Source organism: Ornithorhynchus anatinus, chromosome X3, assembly GCF_004115215.2.
Source record: "Ornithorhynchus anatinus isolate Pmale09 chromosome X3, mOrnAna1.pri.v4, whole genome shotgun sequence".
NCBI classification, from domain to species: Eukaryota; Metazoa; Chordata; class Mammalia; order Monotremata; family Ornithorhynchidae; genus Ornithorhynchus; species Ornithorhynchus anatinus.
The window spans coordinates 3,325,902-3,343,307 of NC_041751.1; the positions used below are offsets into that span (position 1 = coordinate 3,325,902).

The 17,406-nt window shown below is 48.5% G+C and overlaps 1 protein-coding gene across 4 annotated transcripts in view; it reads left to right on the plus strand.

Annotated features, from left to right (window-relative positions):
- The window catches only part of FHOD3 (formin homology 2 domain containing 3), a 297,727-nt gene that overhangs the window by 155,888 nt on the left and 124,433 nt on the right, over positions 1 to 17,406 (plus strand). The window lies entirely within an intron of this gene.

Sequence of the window (17,406 nt, forward strand, 5' to 3'; positions counted from 1 at the left end):
TGGTTTTTGTTAAGCGCTTGCTATGTGCCAGGCACTGTACCACAGGCGTTATACTCTTCCAAGTGCTTAGTACAGTGCTCTGTACTCAGTAAGTGCTCAATAAACATGATCGTCGGATCAACTGACTTAAAAACCGCTATTAATACCTGGGAGGGAGGAACAACATCTTTGGAGAGATGAAATGAAGATTGCGTAGACTGCTGTGGGCAGGGAATGTCTACCGACTCTGTGATATTGTATTCGCTCAAGCTTTTCGTCTCACGCTCTGCACACGTAAGTGCCCAGTATATACCACTGATGGATTAAATTGTTTAATTGAGAGAAAAGTGAGGTGAGAGCTTGGGCATGCCATCCTCCCAGATTTCCTGGTATGAGAAGGATCCCCTCCTCGTTGTAACAACTATAATAATGATGGTATTTGTTAAGCGCTTACTATGTGCCAAGCACTGTTCTAACCACTGGGGTAGATACAAGGTAATCAGGTTGTCCGTATGGGGCTCACAGTCTTAGCCCCCATTTTACAGATAAGGTAAATGAGGGCCAGAGAAGTTAAATGATTTGCCCAAGGTCACCCAGCAGACAAATGGCGGAGCCGGTATTAGAACCCACATCCTCTGACTCCTAAGCCCGCGCTCTTTCCACTAAGCCATACTGCTTCTCATATCATCAAATTGCTCTGCCTCCCCTGCCCGCAGAACTATTTCTTCCTACACCTTATCCCATTCTGGCAACTTGTGGATCAGGTTATACCTAGGAGAGACTTGGATTGTGGCAAGAACATTCCCAAATCCTTCCAAGTTTTTTTTTCGTTTGTAGTTAACAGTATTGGTTAAGCATTTACTCTATGCCGGGCCCTGTACTAAGCACTGAAGTCAGTACAAGCTGATCAGGTTGGACACAGTCTACGTCCCACCTGGGGACATTCGTAATCCCCATTTTACAGACAAGGGAACTGATGCGCAGAGAAGTGAAGTGCCTTGTCCGGGGTCACACAGCAGCCAGGTGGTGGAATTGGGATTAGAACCCAAGTCGTTTTGACTCCCAGGCCTGTGCTCTACCCACCAGGCCATGGTGTTTCTCAAGTTGCTTATTCAAAACACATGGGATAACAGAAATAAGCTTCAATTATTGGAGACTTCACCATGTCAGTTTGGTACTGGGCCACCCGGGCTTGTCCCCTTGCCTTTTTCTCAGAACAGTTTTAATCCAATCATCTCCTCACCCAGTCCTTTTCAGTTCCAGGAATCTCTGGGTATTTTGGGGATAAGACCGTGTCTGAAAGTGAAGATAGGTTTGGAATGAGAGTGTTACTAAGGCTCTCCAAGAGCCAGGGGAGGTCTGTCGAGAAGAAATGTTAAATGTGATGATAATATTTTTCTGACTTCTCATTTTTTGGAAGGCTGTAGCAAATGGCTAAGCTTTTAAAGATAACCACAAACAAGAGAGATTGAATGTGGTATCGCATAGCTCACAGCTTTGCTAGTTGAAATGGGACATTTTAGAACGGAGAGTTAGTTCTTAGATTCCAAGGTGCTCCTGTATTGAGTTGGTTGTTTTTAAATCTCCTGATTCCTTTTTGTATTTGCTTCACCCATTTTGTGGGATATCCAATGTGTTAGACCGACCAAGTATTCCTGGAAAAGTGCTATTCCCTTCTCTACCCTTCAGGACTGTTGCTGCCTTTTGCCCTCTGACCGAAACAAGTGCCATCTCTATTCTGGTTCTCACCAGATATACTTTTCTTCCCCTCCCCAAGTGTAAGGCAACTATTTGGGTGACCAGACCCCCCCCCCACCTCACATCTGGACCCTCCCCCCCCCCCCCCGAGATGACTGATTTGTTCACTAGTTTGATTTGAGCATCCATTTGGCTTGGATCAAATGCTATTCAGAGGGCAAATAATTCAAGGTTGAATTTTGTCAGGGAGTTAGTGCAATTTTTTCTTTCTATCCCACTAGGAGTCTTTTGGGTCCGTGGCAGAATCTATTCAAGTGCATCTAGGCAGAATTCCAAACGTAAGCGTTTAGCTAAAAGCAAGGTAAAGACAAACCCTGCAACAACAACGAGCCATCCCTAGCTCCGCTCCTAGCTACGGCTCTCAGTTTCAACAAGGCCGTAAGCTATGGTTTTTGCATTTATTCCCATCCTTGTTCTTCAGGGACTCTCTTCCCCTCATCCAGGCAGATGCCCCAGCACCAACCCCCATTTCCCCCTCTAGTCTGTCAGCTCCTTGTGGGCAGGGGATGTATCTATCGGCTCTGTTGTAGTATACTCTCCCAAGCGCTTAGTACAGCGCTCTGCCCACAGGAAGCGCTCATTGAATGCCATTGACCGATTTATCTCTCCATGCTCCCAGCTAGAACGTTTGTTTCTGTTTCCTCCCTCCCAACTTTGCTCATCTGTGTGGACAGGGATTGTCTCTCTTTACTGCTGAATCGTACTTTCCAAGAACTTAGTACAGTGCTCTGCACACAATAAGACTCAATAAATATAATTGAATTAATGAATGACAGCTTTAAACTAGAATGAGCTGAGAGGGTGGTGATTCATACCCTTTTTATGGTATTTGTTAAGCGCTTACTGTGTGTCACATGCTGTTCTAAGCGCTGGTGTAGACAAAAATTTATCAGGTTGGACACCTTCCCTGGTCCACATGAGACTCAGAGTCTAAGTAGGAGGGAGTAGGACTTAATCTGTTGAGGAAACTGAGGCACAGAGAAGTGAAGTGACTTTCCCGAGGTCACACAAGCAATCGGCAGAGCTGGCATTGGAACCGAGGTCATCTGACTCCCAGGCCCATGCTATTTCCACTTAGCCTGGCTTCTTCCCATTTTCCCATTTTCTCCCCATGTAGGTCTTATTGAATGAATTGAATAATTGAATAGTCGCTCGCTGTGGCTCACTGCCTACCCCTTAAGCATTCCGGATATGTTATATTCAGATAGTGTACACACTTTAAACCCTGGCAGGAGATTCATTCCACAGGTTTGAGGTGGTTGAGGTAGGTTACAGCACAGAATGAGGCTTCGATAACCTGGTACCAGTTTACCTGGGGCATTAATCCGTATTTTGATCCACTGGCCAAGGTGGCTGTACAAAATCCAGATTTGTCGTAGCTGAACCCAGGGCAAATATTCAGGTCATTCTAATACAGGAAGATTTGAGGTGCCTGAGAACTTGAGGTGCTAAAACCAGCTGCCACGTTTCAGATCCTTCAAGAAAAACATGCCTCTTCTCCTGTTTGGCTAAAGTCTAAGTGCTCTGTATTATGTGTGTTCAAAGGCTGCCAAAAGAGAACTCTGTAATTTATAATAGTTCCATTTTTCTGTAATGCTGAAACAACTAGGAGATAAAAAGAGGGTTCCTGCTAAAAATCTGTGTCTACCAAGGACAGCTTCACAAAAATGACAAAATGGCAGGAAAGGTGAGTCACGAAAGAATGGAAGAGTACAAACCTTCTCCTACCACAGATTCAGTGCTCAGACATCCCAGAGAAGAGGTTCAGTGTAGGGGGAGAAGGGGAGAACTGCTGCTGAGGGCAAGTAGAACTCTTTTATTGCAGCGCCTGGCACATAGCAAGTGTTTAAGAAATAGCATAAAAAAGTGAGTCTTTATTGACCGAGTTTGGTGAAGGCCCTGGCCGTCTGTCTCACTACACACCCTCTCAGGGCCTCTTGGTCTTTTGGAATGAAGGGTTGTTATTCCTATGATGGAGATCAGAAGTGGCACGTGGGTTCTATGCTATTTTGTTTATGGGCGACGTCCTCGAGATAAAGAGAAGCGACCGCGGAGGCTGGAGATGGGTTCATGTCCACATTCAGGGGAGGAAATTCATCCCTGCTTTTTTTTCCTCAGCGAAGCCTCGTTCTCTTCCGGGCCGGGCCGGGAGAGGCCAGCAGCTCAGGCGGAGTGATCGAAAGTGGGCTGAAGGCAGTCATTCGTATTTATTGAGTGCTTACCGTGTGCAGAACATCGGATTGATCACTTAGGGAAGTACAGTATAACAATAAACAGATGCATTCCCTGCCCACAGCGAGTTTACAATCTACTCACCACTGGCGTTAAAGCAGTCCATCACCTTGCCCCCTCCTACCTCACCTCGCTACTCTCCTACTACAACCCAGCCCGCACACTTTGCTCCTCTGAGGCCAACCTTCTCACTCTGCTTTGATCTCGCCTCTCTAGCCACTGACCCCTCGCCCACATCCTGCCTCTAGCCTGGAAGGCCCTCCCTCCTCAAATCCGACAGATAGTTCCTCTCCTCCTCCTCAAAGCTTTATTGAAGACACATCTCCTCCAGGAGGCCTTCCCTGACTAAGTCCCTCCTTTCCTCTTCCACTCCTTTCTTTTTCACCCTGTCTTGCTCCCTCTGTTCCTTCCCCTTCCTAGCCCTACAGCACTTATGTACATATTGTTCTTGTCCGTCCGTCTCCCCCGATGAGACCGTAAGCCCGTCAAAGGGCGGGGACCGTCTCTATCTGTTACCGATTTGTACATTCCAAGCGCTTAGTACAGTGCTCTGTACGTAGTAAGCGCTCAATACTATAGAATGGATAAAATGCTATTGAATGAATATCTATAGTTTTTTTTACATTAATATCTATCTCCCCAACTCTAGACTATGAGCTCATTGTGAGCAGGGAATGTGTCTGTTATTGTTGTACTGTAGTCTCCCAAACGCTTAGCACAGTGCTGTGCACACAGTAAGTGCTCGTTAAATACAACTGAATGAATGGAGCGGGATTCTAGGAAAGATATAGGTGTTCATCAGTCTTGACCTCAAAAGGGAATTAACTGGGCTAGTAGATGAGCCCAACGAACCCCCTCACACAAGCCCGAATGCCTCAGAGGTGTCTTCTTTGAAAACACAGATCAACTCAAAAGATCCTGCTTGAACCATTTTGGGGAGCCGTCTTGAACCATCTTGGCTTTTAATAAAATCATACAGAACAGGTAGAGAGCCAGCTTACTACAGATGCCGCATCTGCCTTCTTATCCAATCCCATCGGTATCACATCTACAATCCACACTTGTCATCCACAAGCAGTAAGACCCTGGAAGACAAGCCTGGGACGAAACACTAGAGCCTCGCTGCCTGGGAAGTAGCGGGGCCCAGTTGAAAGATCACAGGCCTGGAAGTCAGAGGACGTGACCGCGGCTGTGCGACCTTGGGCAAGTCACTTCACTTCTCTGCTCTGTTACCTTATCCGTAAAATAGGGATTAAGACCGAGCCCCATGTGGGACAGGGACTGTGTCCAGCCTGATTACCTTGTATCTACCACAGCACTTAGAACAGTGCTGGGTGCACAGTAAGCACTAAACAAATACCGTAATTATTTCTACTATTAAAGGGTGTGAAGAGAATAGATGATAGCCCAATTCTCAAGGAAACTGAGGCCTGCTGAGCTGAAATGGGGAGGCGGAATCTCCTCAGGGAAGGAAGGACAGGGCAGGCCTTTTAAAAGTACTGGCAAGCCCAGCCTCCAGGGATGGACCAGAACAGTGGATGGCGGAGACCATGGCTGTACATCAGTCAGGCCAACTTGTGGCTGGTGGTTCCCCATCTGAGAATGTGAGGGTGTGGTCGCACAAACGTGTAGTGGGGAGAGAGAATGGCTCCGCACAAAATAACATCACCGCCGGCAATCCAACTTCTCCCGTCCAGAGCGCCGTGACCATCGGGCCCTAGTAAGCAGCATTATTTGTTTGCCTTAACCCTTCAAATTGGCTATTCTGACAGGAAGGTCAGCGGAGACAATCAGGAACACATGTGAAAGTTAACCAGCGCCGTAGGGGCGAAGGGGAAAGGGGAACTCCGGGTGACACTGAATGCTTAATAGAGTCTCGGTGTCTTTGTGTTTTTTTAATTGTTTTTTTGTTTTGTTTGAAAGCCCGATGGTCCTGCTAGTTTGTTTTTTTTTTTTTAAAAAAAACTTTTTATCCAGGAAAACCTCTTCCTCAGAATTAAACATGGCCATGGCCAAAAAAGTGCTCCGTATACTACAAACAGAATGCCGCAGTGGTGACATTCGATTCCCGGGCTGGCCTTCAGGGCTAATAGAGACGGGGAGAAGCTAGTTTGGTTCTCGGTCCAAATTTGTAATATTCAATTTCTCTCTGCTTTCCCCTCCCCCTCTCGCCGCTAACTATAGTGTCCTGATAAAAACCACATTGTCCAAGACCTTTTCCTGTAGAGTTAGAGGGATCAGGAATTCTGCTCTATTTGAAAATCTTTTGCATCTTTGCTGGAAAGTGAAAAAGAGTTGAGGGAATTGGCCGAAGGAAGGTTTTTTTGTTTGTTTTGCAAGACATCAAGGGAGAGTCAGGCTCCAAACTGATAGATTATTTTGGGTCAACCAGTCAATCCGTCGATCAGTGGCATTCGTTTTTAAGAACTTACCGTGTGCGGAGCACTGTTTGGGAGAGTGCAGTAGCTGGATGGAGGAGGGCTGGGGGGGGAATTTTTTAAACCCCAGAAGTGAAACTTGTTCTCTGAAAAGGCATCTTGTTTCCAGGAGAAAGAACAGTTTTAGATTTTTGAAACGGCTCTTCGGCGAGCTCTTATGGACTGCGATTGCAGAATTATCTAAAAGAACCCCCCAAAACCCTTGCAGACCTGATCCCTGCTGGGAGAACAATTGAAAGAGTGCTTCCCAGAGTACTCTTTAATAGATAAAATGTCCTGAAATCTAATTATATACTCTCTCCACTGCCCTCCCTCTTCACCCTTCTTCCTCTCTACTCCCTGGACCAATGCCACCTTCAAATGAAGCTGCCACTCATGGGGAAAACATTTTGAACCCTATTTCTCGCTCTGCGAAGGGCAGGACCTCTGCTAATGAGAGAAGCAGCGATTGGAAGACCTTTCTTGTCAGGTCAGCTGTCCCTAGGTTCACCTTAGGAGGGGAAGCTGCTGCTCGGAGACTTGCAGGGCATGGTGGGTAACGCCTCTCCACCCGCTAAATTTAGGATATTTGCAAAGTTTGCCAGGTGAACATATGGTTGTGGACGGGCAGCTGCTGAAGGGACGAGCGTTGCGGGTCGATCTCTGTCTAATGTCATGTAGCCTGAGGTCTTGTAGATGTGGCCATGAGGCCAGGAATCCATCAATCTATCGGTGGTATTTATTGAGCACTTACTAGGTACGGGGCACTGTAGGAAGCGCTTTAACAGACGTGCTCCCTGCCTTAATGAGCTTACAGTCTAGAGGGAGAGACAGGCAATAATACTAAGAAATAGATCATTTGTGATATTTAAGGATGCGTGCATGAGGGCTGTGGGGTTAGAGTGGGGCGAATATTAATGGTCCAAAGCAATGGGGACAGGGGGAGGGGAGGGCTTGTGGCACCGTCGATGGTAGTGAAAGAAGAGGAAGGGAGACAGAGCCAGGACTTGAGGAGAAGAGAAGCACCTCGCAACTCTCCTGCTCCAGCCCAGCCCGCACACTTCGCTCCTCTAATGCCAACCTACTCACCTTATGCTTGTCTAGTCTATCTCGCTGCCAACCTCTCGCCCACGCCCTGCCTCTGGCCTGGAACGCCCTCCCTCTTCACATCCGACAGACAATCGCTCAACCCACCTTCAGAGCCTTATTGAAGGCGGATCTCTTCCGATCAAGCCCTCGTTTCCTCTTTTCCCATTCCCTTCTGCGTCACCCTGACTTGCTCCCTTGATTCACCCCCTCTCCCAGCCCCACAGCACCTAAGTCCATATCCATTATTTATTTATATTAATGTCTGTCTCCCCTGCTATACTGTAAGCTTGTTGTGGGCAGGGGCTGGGTCTGTTATATTGTTGGGTTTACTCTCCCAAGAGCTTAGTGTAGTGCCCTGCACACAGTAAGCACTCAATAAGTACGACTGATGGATTCCTGAGCGGAGATCAGGGCAAGTCGATCAGTCATTCGGTGGCATTTTTTGAGCGCTCGAAAGGTAGGACTAAAACATCGTGGAGTTCTGAAGGGCAGAGGCCAAATAGCACTGCGGGTTGTCAGGTTCTCAAGGATGGGGCGGCTCGTTGAGAAGGATTGGATGAAACTCAGTCCTCAGATTCAAAGCCTGAGGCCCTGCTCAAAGGACTGGGTGAGAGTGCTCGGAGTTTCTACGGTGCCACTCGCTCTTCTCTCTGTCCATTTCCCGGAGAATGCAACAAGCACAGACGGAGGCGGGAGCATAGCACGTTGCAAAGGGCCCACAAAAGGTTTTTGTTTTTTGCTTTTTTCAAGCAGGATCCATTTTCAGGACAAATGACCCCAGAGCAGGGTCCATCCTGTGTCATAAAGAGGGTCCATAAATACTACCGACGGGTTGATTAACACGCTGGCTCGAGAGGTCCAAGGGCCGATAAAGAATCTCTATAGATTCGGTTTCAACCGAGAACGTTAGTGAATCTGTGTTTCTTGAAAGTTACTCTGTGTTCCTTGAAACGGCCCGAAAGGTGAAGTTAAATCGAGATGCTAAAGAAACTCTGGAAATTGGCTCCGTCCTCCGTGTTTTTAGCCCTTGGCTTTTATTACCCTCATTGCACCCTCCCCTTCACCTCCCTCTTCCCCCACCCCCCACCCCGTACATTCTCCCATTTGGCAAAACTCTCCGTTCCCAAAGATACAATAGAAACCTTTTCCTGCAGGAGGAGAGATTTGGCTGCCGAACACAACCTGCAAAACCCATTTTGGCTACTTAGACCAGACTTGTTTTTGAAAATGCACATATTTGCCACTTTGGGGGGAACTCTCCTGGTTTGCAAAAAGCACGCTGAGGAAGGAAGGATCAGCAAAAAACGACTTTACTAATTGGGAACCGGTTTGTAGTCAAACGTATCTCGTGCAGGAGTCTGAAATCTTTGACCGAAACATGGTTAGGGAAACTGGGTGAACAGAATCGAATGTTTAATCAGTCATGTTAACTTTTAGCTTGCCTGAGATTTAGAGAATCCGGGATTCTCTAGGAGAAGGGAAATGTGCTTGGGCAGTGGGGTGAAAGGAAAGAGGATTTGGGGAGAGGAAAGAGAGTGGACGGAGAGGAGAGGGAGCAGGGTAAGTGGCTTTTTTAGCCACCCGAAAGAAGTCCAGGAGTGCAGATTTTATAGTGTTTATCATTTCCATGTACACTAAGCTGCCACGGGCGTCGCTAAAACAGCTTGAAAAACATGGATTGGAAAATGATTTAAAAGGATACATTTCCACTTCATTTATTCTCAAATTTTAGTTTAAGCCTCAGAGGGCATTTTGAACTTCAGTAGTTTATAGCTTATCACAACCGTCCTGACATTTCGTTGTCTTCCACCACTAGGCAGGGATCACTCCTTCCCCTGCCTCTTCCTGTACTTTCTTAAACTAGGCCAGTCTTTCCACAATAATTTGTGCCCTAGTGGAAAAATCCCAGGCTTGGAAGTCAGAAGATCTGCGTTCTAATCCCTGCTCTGCCGTTTTCCTGCTCTGAAACCTTGGGCAAGTCCTTGAACTTTTCTGTGCCTCAGTTTCTCATCTGTAAGATGGGAACTGAATTCCTGCTCTTTTCCCCCTTAGGCTGTTTTTTTATGGTATTTGTTAAGCGCTTACTTTGTGCCAGGCACTGTACTAAGCGCTGGGGTAGATACAAGATGATCAGGTTGGACACAGCCCCCATCCCTTGTAGGACTCGCAGTTTTAAATCCCCATTTTATAGATGAGGTAAATGAGGCACAGAGAAGCGAAGTGATTTGCCCAAGGTTCCACAGCAGACAAGTGGTGGAGTCAGGATTAGAATCCGGGTCCACTGACTCCGAGGCCCGTGCTCTACCCTCTAGACCATGCTGCTTCTTACACTGCCATGTAAGATGGAGACCGCGTTGGATTTCATTGTTCCGTATGTTCCACGGTGATTGAGATATAGTAAACGCTTAACAAATACCCATAATTATAGCATTATATAATGCGATATGTGCAATTAGACAATAATAATTCTCTCCTCTTCACCAGCTGAAATATTTCTAATAATAATAATGTTGGTATTCGTTAAGTGCTTACTGAGCACTGTTCTAAACGCTGGGATAGATACAGGGTAATCGGGTTGTCCCGTGCGGGCCTCACACTTTTAATAACTGAGGCACCGAGAAGTTAAGCGACTTGCCCAAAGTCACGCAGCTGACAAGTGGTGGCGCCGGGATTCGAACCCATGTCCTCTGACTCCTAAGCCCGTGCTCTTTCCACTGAGTCAGGCTGCTTCTAGCTCATTAGGAGCACTGAATCCATCCCCACACCACCGTATTCTGGTGGCTTTGGACTTTTTCGGCAAAATGCTTTCACACTTCAAGAGCTGAGAAACGAAATAACTGATTGAGAGGAGCTCCGATTTATCCTGCGAGAGACCCCGTAGTCTCGATGGAACTGAGAGGCTTTTGGTCTACCTTTGAGAAAACATATACACGGATAGCTCTGCAGCATGAAATGCTATTTCCTGCCATCACTTGGTTGCCTTTTCCGTTGTTCTTATTTTTTTCATGTAAATGGAGAATAAGAGAAAAGAGAATCCCTATTATTGCTGTAAAAAAAAAAAAAAAACAAAACCCCAAAACATCGAATTCAGTTTGCTCTCTGCTGTGGCCCACACACTCCCTCGTGTGGGGAAGAACCGAACGCCCGAGTGACCGACCAATTTAGATTGCCCTGTCTTCTGCCGTAATACTTGTTTCCGCCAGACACTGTGGCTCGAAGCCGGTCTAGGAATTTGAGAGGGTTTTTGTGACACGCCAAGCTTGTTTGGCTAGAGTGAGCCACGGCCCTAGAAGAAACGGTTGCTCCTCTTGCGCGCCACGTTGGAACCATAGCACAGGTTCTCCTTTCGTAAAAGGGCAACCCTCCCATTAAGTCCATACTGGTAAAGAGGTCTCTTCCATCCCGTCGGCTCTCTTTTGTGCCCCGGTGTTTCCTAATGTTGGTATCTGTTAAGCGCCTACTCTGGGCCGAGCACCGTTCTAAGCGCCGGGGGAGATACGAGGTGATGGGCTTGTCCCACCTGAGCCTCACAGTCTTAATCTCCATTTTACGGATGAGGTCACTGAGGCACCGAGAAGTCAGGTGACGGAGGCGGGATTAGAACCCATGACCTTTGGCTCCTAAGCCCGGGCTCTTTGCACCGAGTCACGCACTCTCCCAAACACTTAGTACAGTGTTCTACCCACAGTAAGCGCTCAGTAGATACCGTCCATTGATAGATTGATTGACTGGAGTAAGACTACGTTTCCAATCCAACGAGTAACTACCCTTTAAGCACTTGCTTTTCACCCCACCCTCGGCCCCACGCGCTTACGCCCAGCGCGTGGTACAGTGATCGGCATATAGTAAGTGCTTAACAGATGCCATGATTATTATTATTATTATTATTATTATGTACGTAAAGGTAATTTGTCGTAACGTCCGTCTCCCCTTCTGTGCTGTAAAATCACCGTGGGCAGGGAAAGCGTCCACCAACTCTTCTGTACCGGACTCTCCAAAGCGCTTAGTATAGTGCTCTGCGCGTGATAAGCACTCAATAAATGCCACTGATTGGTGGTTCCACTGACCACGGGTTATAGTGATAATAATGTTGGTATTCGTTAAGCGCTTACTCTGTGCAGAGCACTGTTCTAAGCGCTGGAGGAGATACGGGGTCATCAGGTCGTCCCACCTGAGGCTCACAGTTAATCCCCGTTTTACAGATGAGGGAACTGAGGCCCAGAGAAGTGAAGTGACTCGCCCACAGTCACACGGCTGACAAGTGGCAGAGCTCGTTCACCATCACTGAGAAGCAACATGGTGTAGTGGATCGAGCACAGGCCTGGGAGTCAGGAGGTCATGGGTTCTAATCCCGATTCCATCGCTTGGCTGCTGGTGACCTTGGGCAAGTCACTTTACTTTTCTGTACCTCCTCTGCAAACTAGGGATTGAGACCGTGAGCCCCACGTGGGACGGGGACTGTGTCCAACTTGATTTGCTTGTATCCACCCCAGCGCTTAGTACAGTGCTTGACACATAGCATGTGCTTAGCAAATACCATCATTACCATTGTCATCATTGAGAAGCAGCGTGGGCCGATGGAAAGAGCACGGAGTTGGGTTCTGTTCCCACCTCCACCACTTACTTGCCTGCTGTGTGACCTCGGGCAAGTCCTTTAACTTCTCTGTGCCTCAGTTCCCTCATCTGGAAAACGGGAAATTGCACTTCCCCTTCTTCCCCAGGCTGTCCTGCAGTCCTGGTGAGGACACGGAAGTGTCTCGGGGTGGCCGGCGAGCAGACGGCACCGTCATCTGTACCATGCCGCGGGGACGGCCGGAGGAGAGAGGGTCGTGCTTCCCGGCCGGCACCTCGAGGCGCCCGAGCGGCCCCCATCCCTGTCGTTCCATTCTTGGATTCTCGGGCAATCTCCACATCAAAGCCATTTTTACAAGAGCCAGTCGGGGTCCTCCCTCCCGCCCCAGAATTCAACAACTGACACAGCGAGGGCTAGAGCTGTTTATCCCAGAGGTGGCTTTAATGAGGTTTCACGCAGGCCTCATAGTGGTGAGTAGTGATAGCTTCGTGCACTGCCGAAGGTGGCGAGACCGGGTAGATTAGGCGGATCCCGGCTGAGGCAAAACAGGAAGTTGGCCAGTGGCAGCAGCGAGAGCAGGGCCGTGGGAACCTGCCGGCCTCACGGTTCGATTCGGTTCGAGAGAGACGACCGGGCGAGGTAAGACGATCTCTGTCTGGCTCGAGGGGGTTGGACGAGGATGCTTCGGAAGACGGCTGGGACCACGGCGTGTGTTTCCGTGGCTACAGCACAGGCAAGGGCCTTTTCGATGATAAACGGCAAATGGCAGAGTTCTATCTGGGAGCGCGAGCGTGGCAAGGGGCCAAAATAAAAGCCTGGGGAACGCACCTGACTGCGGTGTTTTAAGTGCTTACTAGAGAAGCGGCGGGGCCTGTTGGAAAGAGCAGGGGCTGGATAGTCAGGGGACCCGGATTCTAATCCTGGCTCTGCTACCTGTCTGCTTTGTGACCCTGGGCAAGTCACTTCACTTCTCCGTGCCCTGGTTACCTCATCCGTAAAATGGGGATTAAAACCCTGAGCCCCGTGTGAAATAGAGACTGCATCCAACCCGATTGACTTGTGCCTACCCCGTATCTAGTACAGTGCCTGGTATATAATAAACGCTTAAATACCAAAAAAAAAAAAAAAAAAAAAGCAAGGTACTAAGCTCTGGAGAAGGTACAAGATAATCACAAATGGGGCTTGCCCTCTAAGGGGGAGCACAGGGTTTGAATCCCCATTTAAGAGATTCAGATGGGGAAGCTGAGGCTCGGAGAAGTTAAGGGACTTGTCCAAGGTCTCAATGGTGTTAGGTGGTGGTAGGTTGGGACCCGGATTTCTGAAGGGGAAAGAGTGAGGCTGCCTCTGCTGGGCTCAGTTCCTTTTCTGAGACACGGTCATCACATTTCTCCAGGTTCAGCTCAGTACCACTACTTACAAAGATGTCTTGGGGAAAAAGGTCTATTTCCAGCTGCCCCCTTGAAGTCAGACAGGAGAGCCACTTCAGTCAATCGATGGAGAGCTAACTGCATCAAGACCACTGTACTAAGCGCTCAGGAAAATACAATGGAGGTGATACCCGCAATCCCTGCCCTCAAGGAGAGAAATGTGTCCGTTTATTGCTCTATTGTACTTAGCGTAGTGATTGGAAAATAGTAAGAATTTAACAGATTATTATGATTGTTGTTGTTGTTATCATCATCATCCTCTCCTCTCTAAAAGCCATTTCCTGGGGTATTTTAGCGTGCAATCAGCCTGGTGAAGTGGCCTTGAGAAAGATTGACCAGAACGCTTCATAGAGCAGGAGTGAGAGTCCTGGGTCCCTGCCCTGGATGGATGGGAGCACCCCTTTCTGATTTTGTTTATTAACTATAGTCCCCCATTCGGCTCCCCAGTAAACTCCTTCAGTCAATCGGTGACATTTATCGAGGGCTTACTGTGTGCAGAGCACCGGCCTAAGCGCCCGGCAGAGTAGAGCACAACAGAATGAGCAGACACGTTCCCTGCCCAGTCTAGTGCGGGAGGCAGACATTGATATGAATACAAAAGTCATTTATAGTATGTAATTTATGGACACGTCCAGCCTGTGATGCCTGCTACTCGTCTGCTTTGTGACCCTGGATAAGTCACTTCGCTTCTCCGTGCTCTAGTTACCTCATCTGTAAAATGGGGATTAAAACCCTAAGCCCCGTGTGAAATAGAGACTGTGTCCAACCTGATTAACTTGTGTCTACCCCAGCATAGACTGTGTCCAACCTGATTAACTTGTCTATCCCAGCATTTAGTACAGTGCCTGGTATATGATTAATGCTTAAATGCCAAAAAAAAAGCACTCCTGAAGATATATATATATATGTTCATACATACCGCGCTCCTAGAAATGGAAATCCAGACCCCTCCCTCGTTCTCTCTGCATCTAATTCCTGGATTCACTTTGCTTTCCTTCCTTCGTTCATATATATGGACACACACAGACATTCCCTTTCGGTTTTCCACATCGTTCCGGCCGCCTTTCTTTGCCCAGCAGCCCGACTGTGGAAGGTTGGCCAGCGGAGAGACCTTAGTGAGTCGGTCTACCTGCTGCCGCCGGCTCTCTGGGAAAATCACCTGTGAGTCATGAAGCGATTGTCACGGCCGCTGAAGCCACCTGGGCTGCGGGAATCCACGGCCTGAGCGAGAGATGTCTCCGGGCAGGGAGGAGACCCGTCCTCGTGGAGTTGGGTTTCTGCCCGCTGGGGACCACGGGAGGTGCGGTGGGATCGCGCCTACCGGCCCTTCTGTACTCCTCCCAAGCACTCAGGACAGTGCTCTGGAAGCGTCTCCTCTCGTAATTGTGGCATTTGCTGAGTGCTTACTACGTGCCAGGCACTCTGTGAAACACTGGGAGGGGTGAATTCAAGCAAATCGGGTTGGACGGAGTCCCCGTCCCCCAGCAGGCTCACAGTCTTGATCCCCATTTTCCGGTTGAGGTGACTGAGACACAGGGAAGCTGAGCGACTTGTCCAAGGTCGCACAGCGGACAAGTGGCGGAGCCGGCATCAGAACCCAGGGCCTTCGGACTCCATCCGCTATCCCGTGCTGCTTCTCGGTTCCCCAGATCCCCAGGAACTGGCCCCGGGCCCTCTGCATTTGCAGGGAAGGCTGAACCATTCCGTGGTTGTCTGGGATTCTTACTCCTTCAAAGATCTGAGCTTCTGCTCTCCAAGTCAGAGCCGGTGAACGTGAAGAATTAGTCCATCTCCCGGTGTGAATCAAAGCCCGGGATCTAGGAGGCCCCTAGGGAGTTTAATGTCTTTTAATTATTAACGCTCTAGGATGAATTAGCTCTTAATTTGAACTGCCTTGAAGCCCTCCGAGATGACTCAGAAGGATCAAGGGCTGGGACAGTTGAAGTTCCCACCAGATGGATTTCCGGCTGAGGTCGAATGTGGCCGGAGAGTTCTTGGAGTCCCCGAAATGGAACCCGAACTCGGGCCCGGTCACCGATGGCAACTTCGCGGCCTTCTTCGGCAGCAAGGGAGCAGTGTGGTCTGGTGGAAAGAGCCCGGGCCAGGGAATCAGAGGACTCTAGACTGTCAGCTCATCATGGGCAGGGAACGTGTCTATTATAGAGTACTCTCCCAAACACTTAGTAGAGTGCTCTGCTCACAGTAGGTGCTCAGTAAATAGGATTGATGGACCTGGTTTCTAATCCTGGCCCTGCCACTTGCCTGCTGGGTGACCCCGGGCAAGTCACTTAGCCTCTCTGGGCCACAGTTTTCCAATCTGTGAAATAGGGATTCAGTACTGATTGTCCCTTCTTCTTAGACCGTGAGTCCCTTGTAGGACAGGGAATGCGTCTGACCCGATTATCTCGTATCTACCCCAGCGTGAGGAACAGCGCTTGATAAATCCCGTCATTATCACCTGGGGGCAAGGCGGCCCTGAAGGAAAAGACCCAAGAGGGTCAAGTCTACTCCTCATCCAAGTATTTTTTTCCCCCGGCGCTTAGTACAGTGTTTTGCACATAGTTAAGTGCTTAATAATAATAATAATGTTGGTATTTGTTAAGCGCTTACTATGTGCCAAGCACTGTTCTAAGCGCTGGGGTAGATACAAGGGAATTAGGTTCTCCCACGTGGGTCTCACAGTGTTCCTCCTCATTTTACAGATGAGGTAACTGAGGGACAGAGAAGTTAAATGATCTGCCCAAGGTCACACAGCTGACAAGTGGCGGAGCTGGGATTAGAACCCACGACCTCTGACTCCCAAGCCCAGGCTCTTTCCACTGAGCCATGCTGCTTCCCTTAATAAATACTATTCCTACTAATATTGCTTCTGAGATTTTGGGAAAGGGCGGGGGGGGGGGGGGGCTTGACCTGTGGTCAGAGTAATGTAGTTGACAGTGACTTCATTTTTAAACTAAATGATTCATGGTTTTTGTTAGATTTCATAAGTCAGAGAAGCAGTGTAGCTTAGTGGAAAGAACCCGGGCTTGGGAGTCGGGCCGGGCTTGGGAGTCAGAGGTCATGGGTTCTAATCCCGGCTCCACCGCTTGTCTTCTGTGTGATTTGGGGCAAGTCACTTCACTTCTCCGTGCCTGTTACCTCTTCTGTAACCGGGGGATGAAGACCGTGAGCCCTATGTGGGATAGGAACTGAGTCCAACCTGATAAACTTGTATCTATCCCAGAGCTTAGTACAGTGCCTGGCATGTAGTTAGCGCTGAAGAAATAACATTAAAAAAAATATAATTGTCACTCCCATTGGGATTGCGAAGGAGGACTGGGAGGAAGAAGGAAGCAGAGCTGACTTCTTTTCTTTCTCATGGTAATGATAATAATAATGATGGTGTTTGTTAAGCGCTTACTATGTACCAAGCACCGTTTTAAACGCTGGGATATTCATTCATTCTTTCAATAGTATTTATTGAGGGCTTACTGTGTGCAGAGCACTGTACTAAGCGCTTGGAACGTACAAATCGGTAACAGATAGAGACAGTCCCTGCCCTCTGACGGGCTCACGGTCTAATCGGGGGAGACGGACGGACAAGAACGATGGCAATAAAGAGAAACGAGGGGATGAACATCTCATGAAAACAATAGCAAATGAATAGAATCAAGGTAATCAGGTTGTCCCCCGTGGGGCCCAGTCTTAATCCCCGTTTTACAGATGAGGTCACTGAGGCACAGAGAAGTTTAGTGACTTTCCCCAAGTCACCCAGCTGACAAGTGGCAGAGCCGGGATTAGAACCGACGATTTCTGACTCCCAAGCCCGGGCTCTTTCCATAAGCCAAGCTGCTCTGTTAAGCGTTTACTAGGTGCCCGGCACTATACTAGCTGGGAAGGGGAGCTTCAGAGTCTAATGTCCTGTGGGAGAGGCCCCTTCCCAACTCGAGTG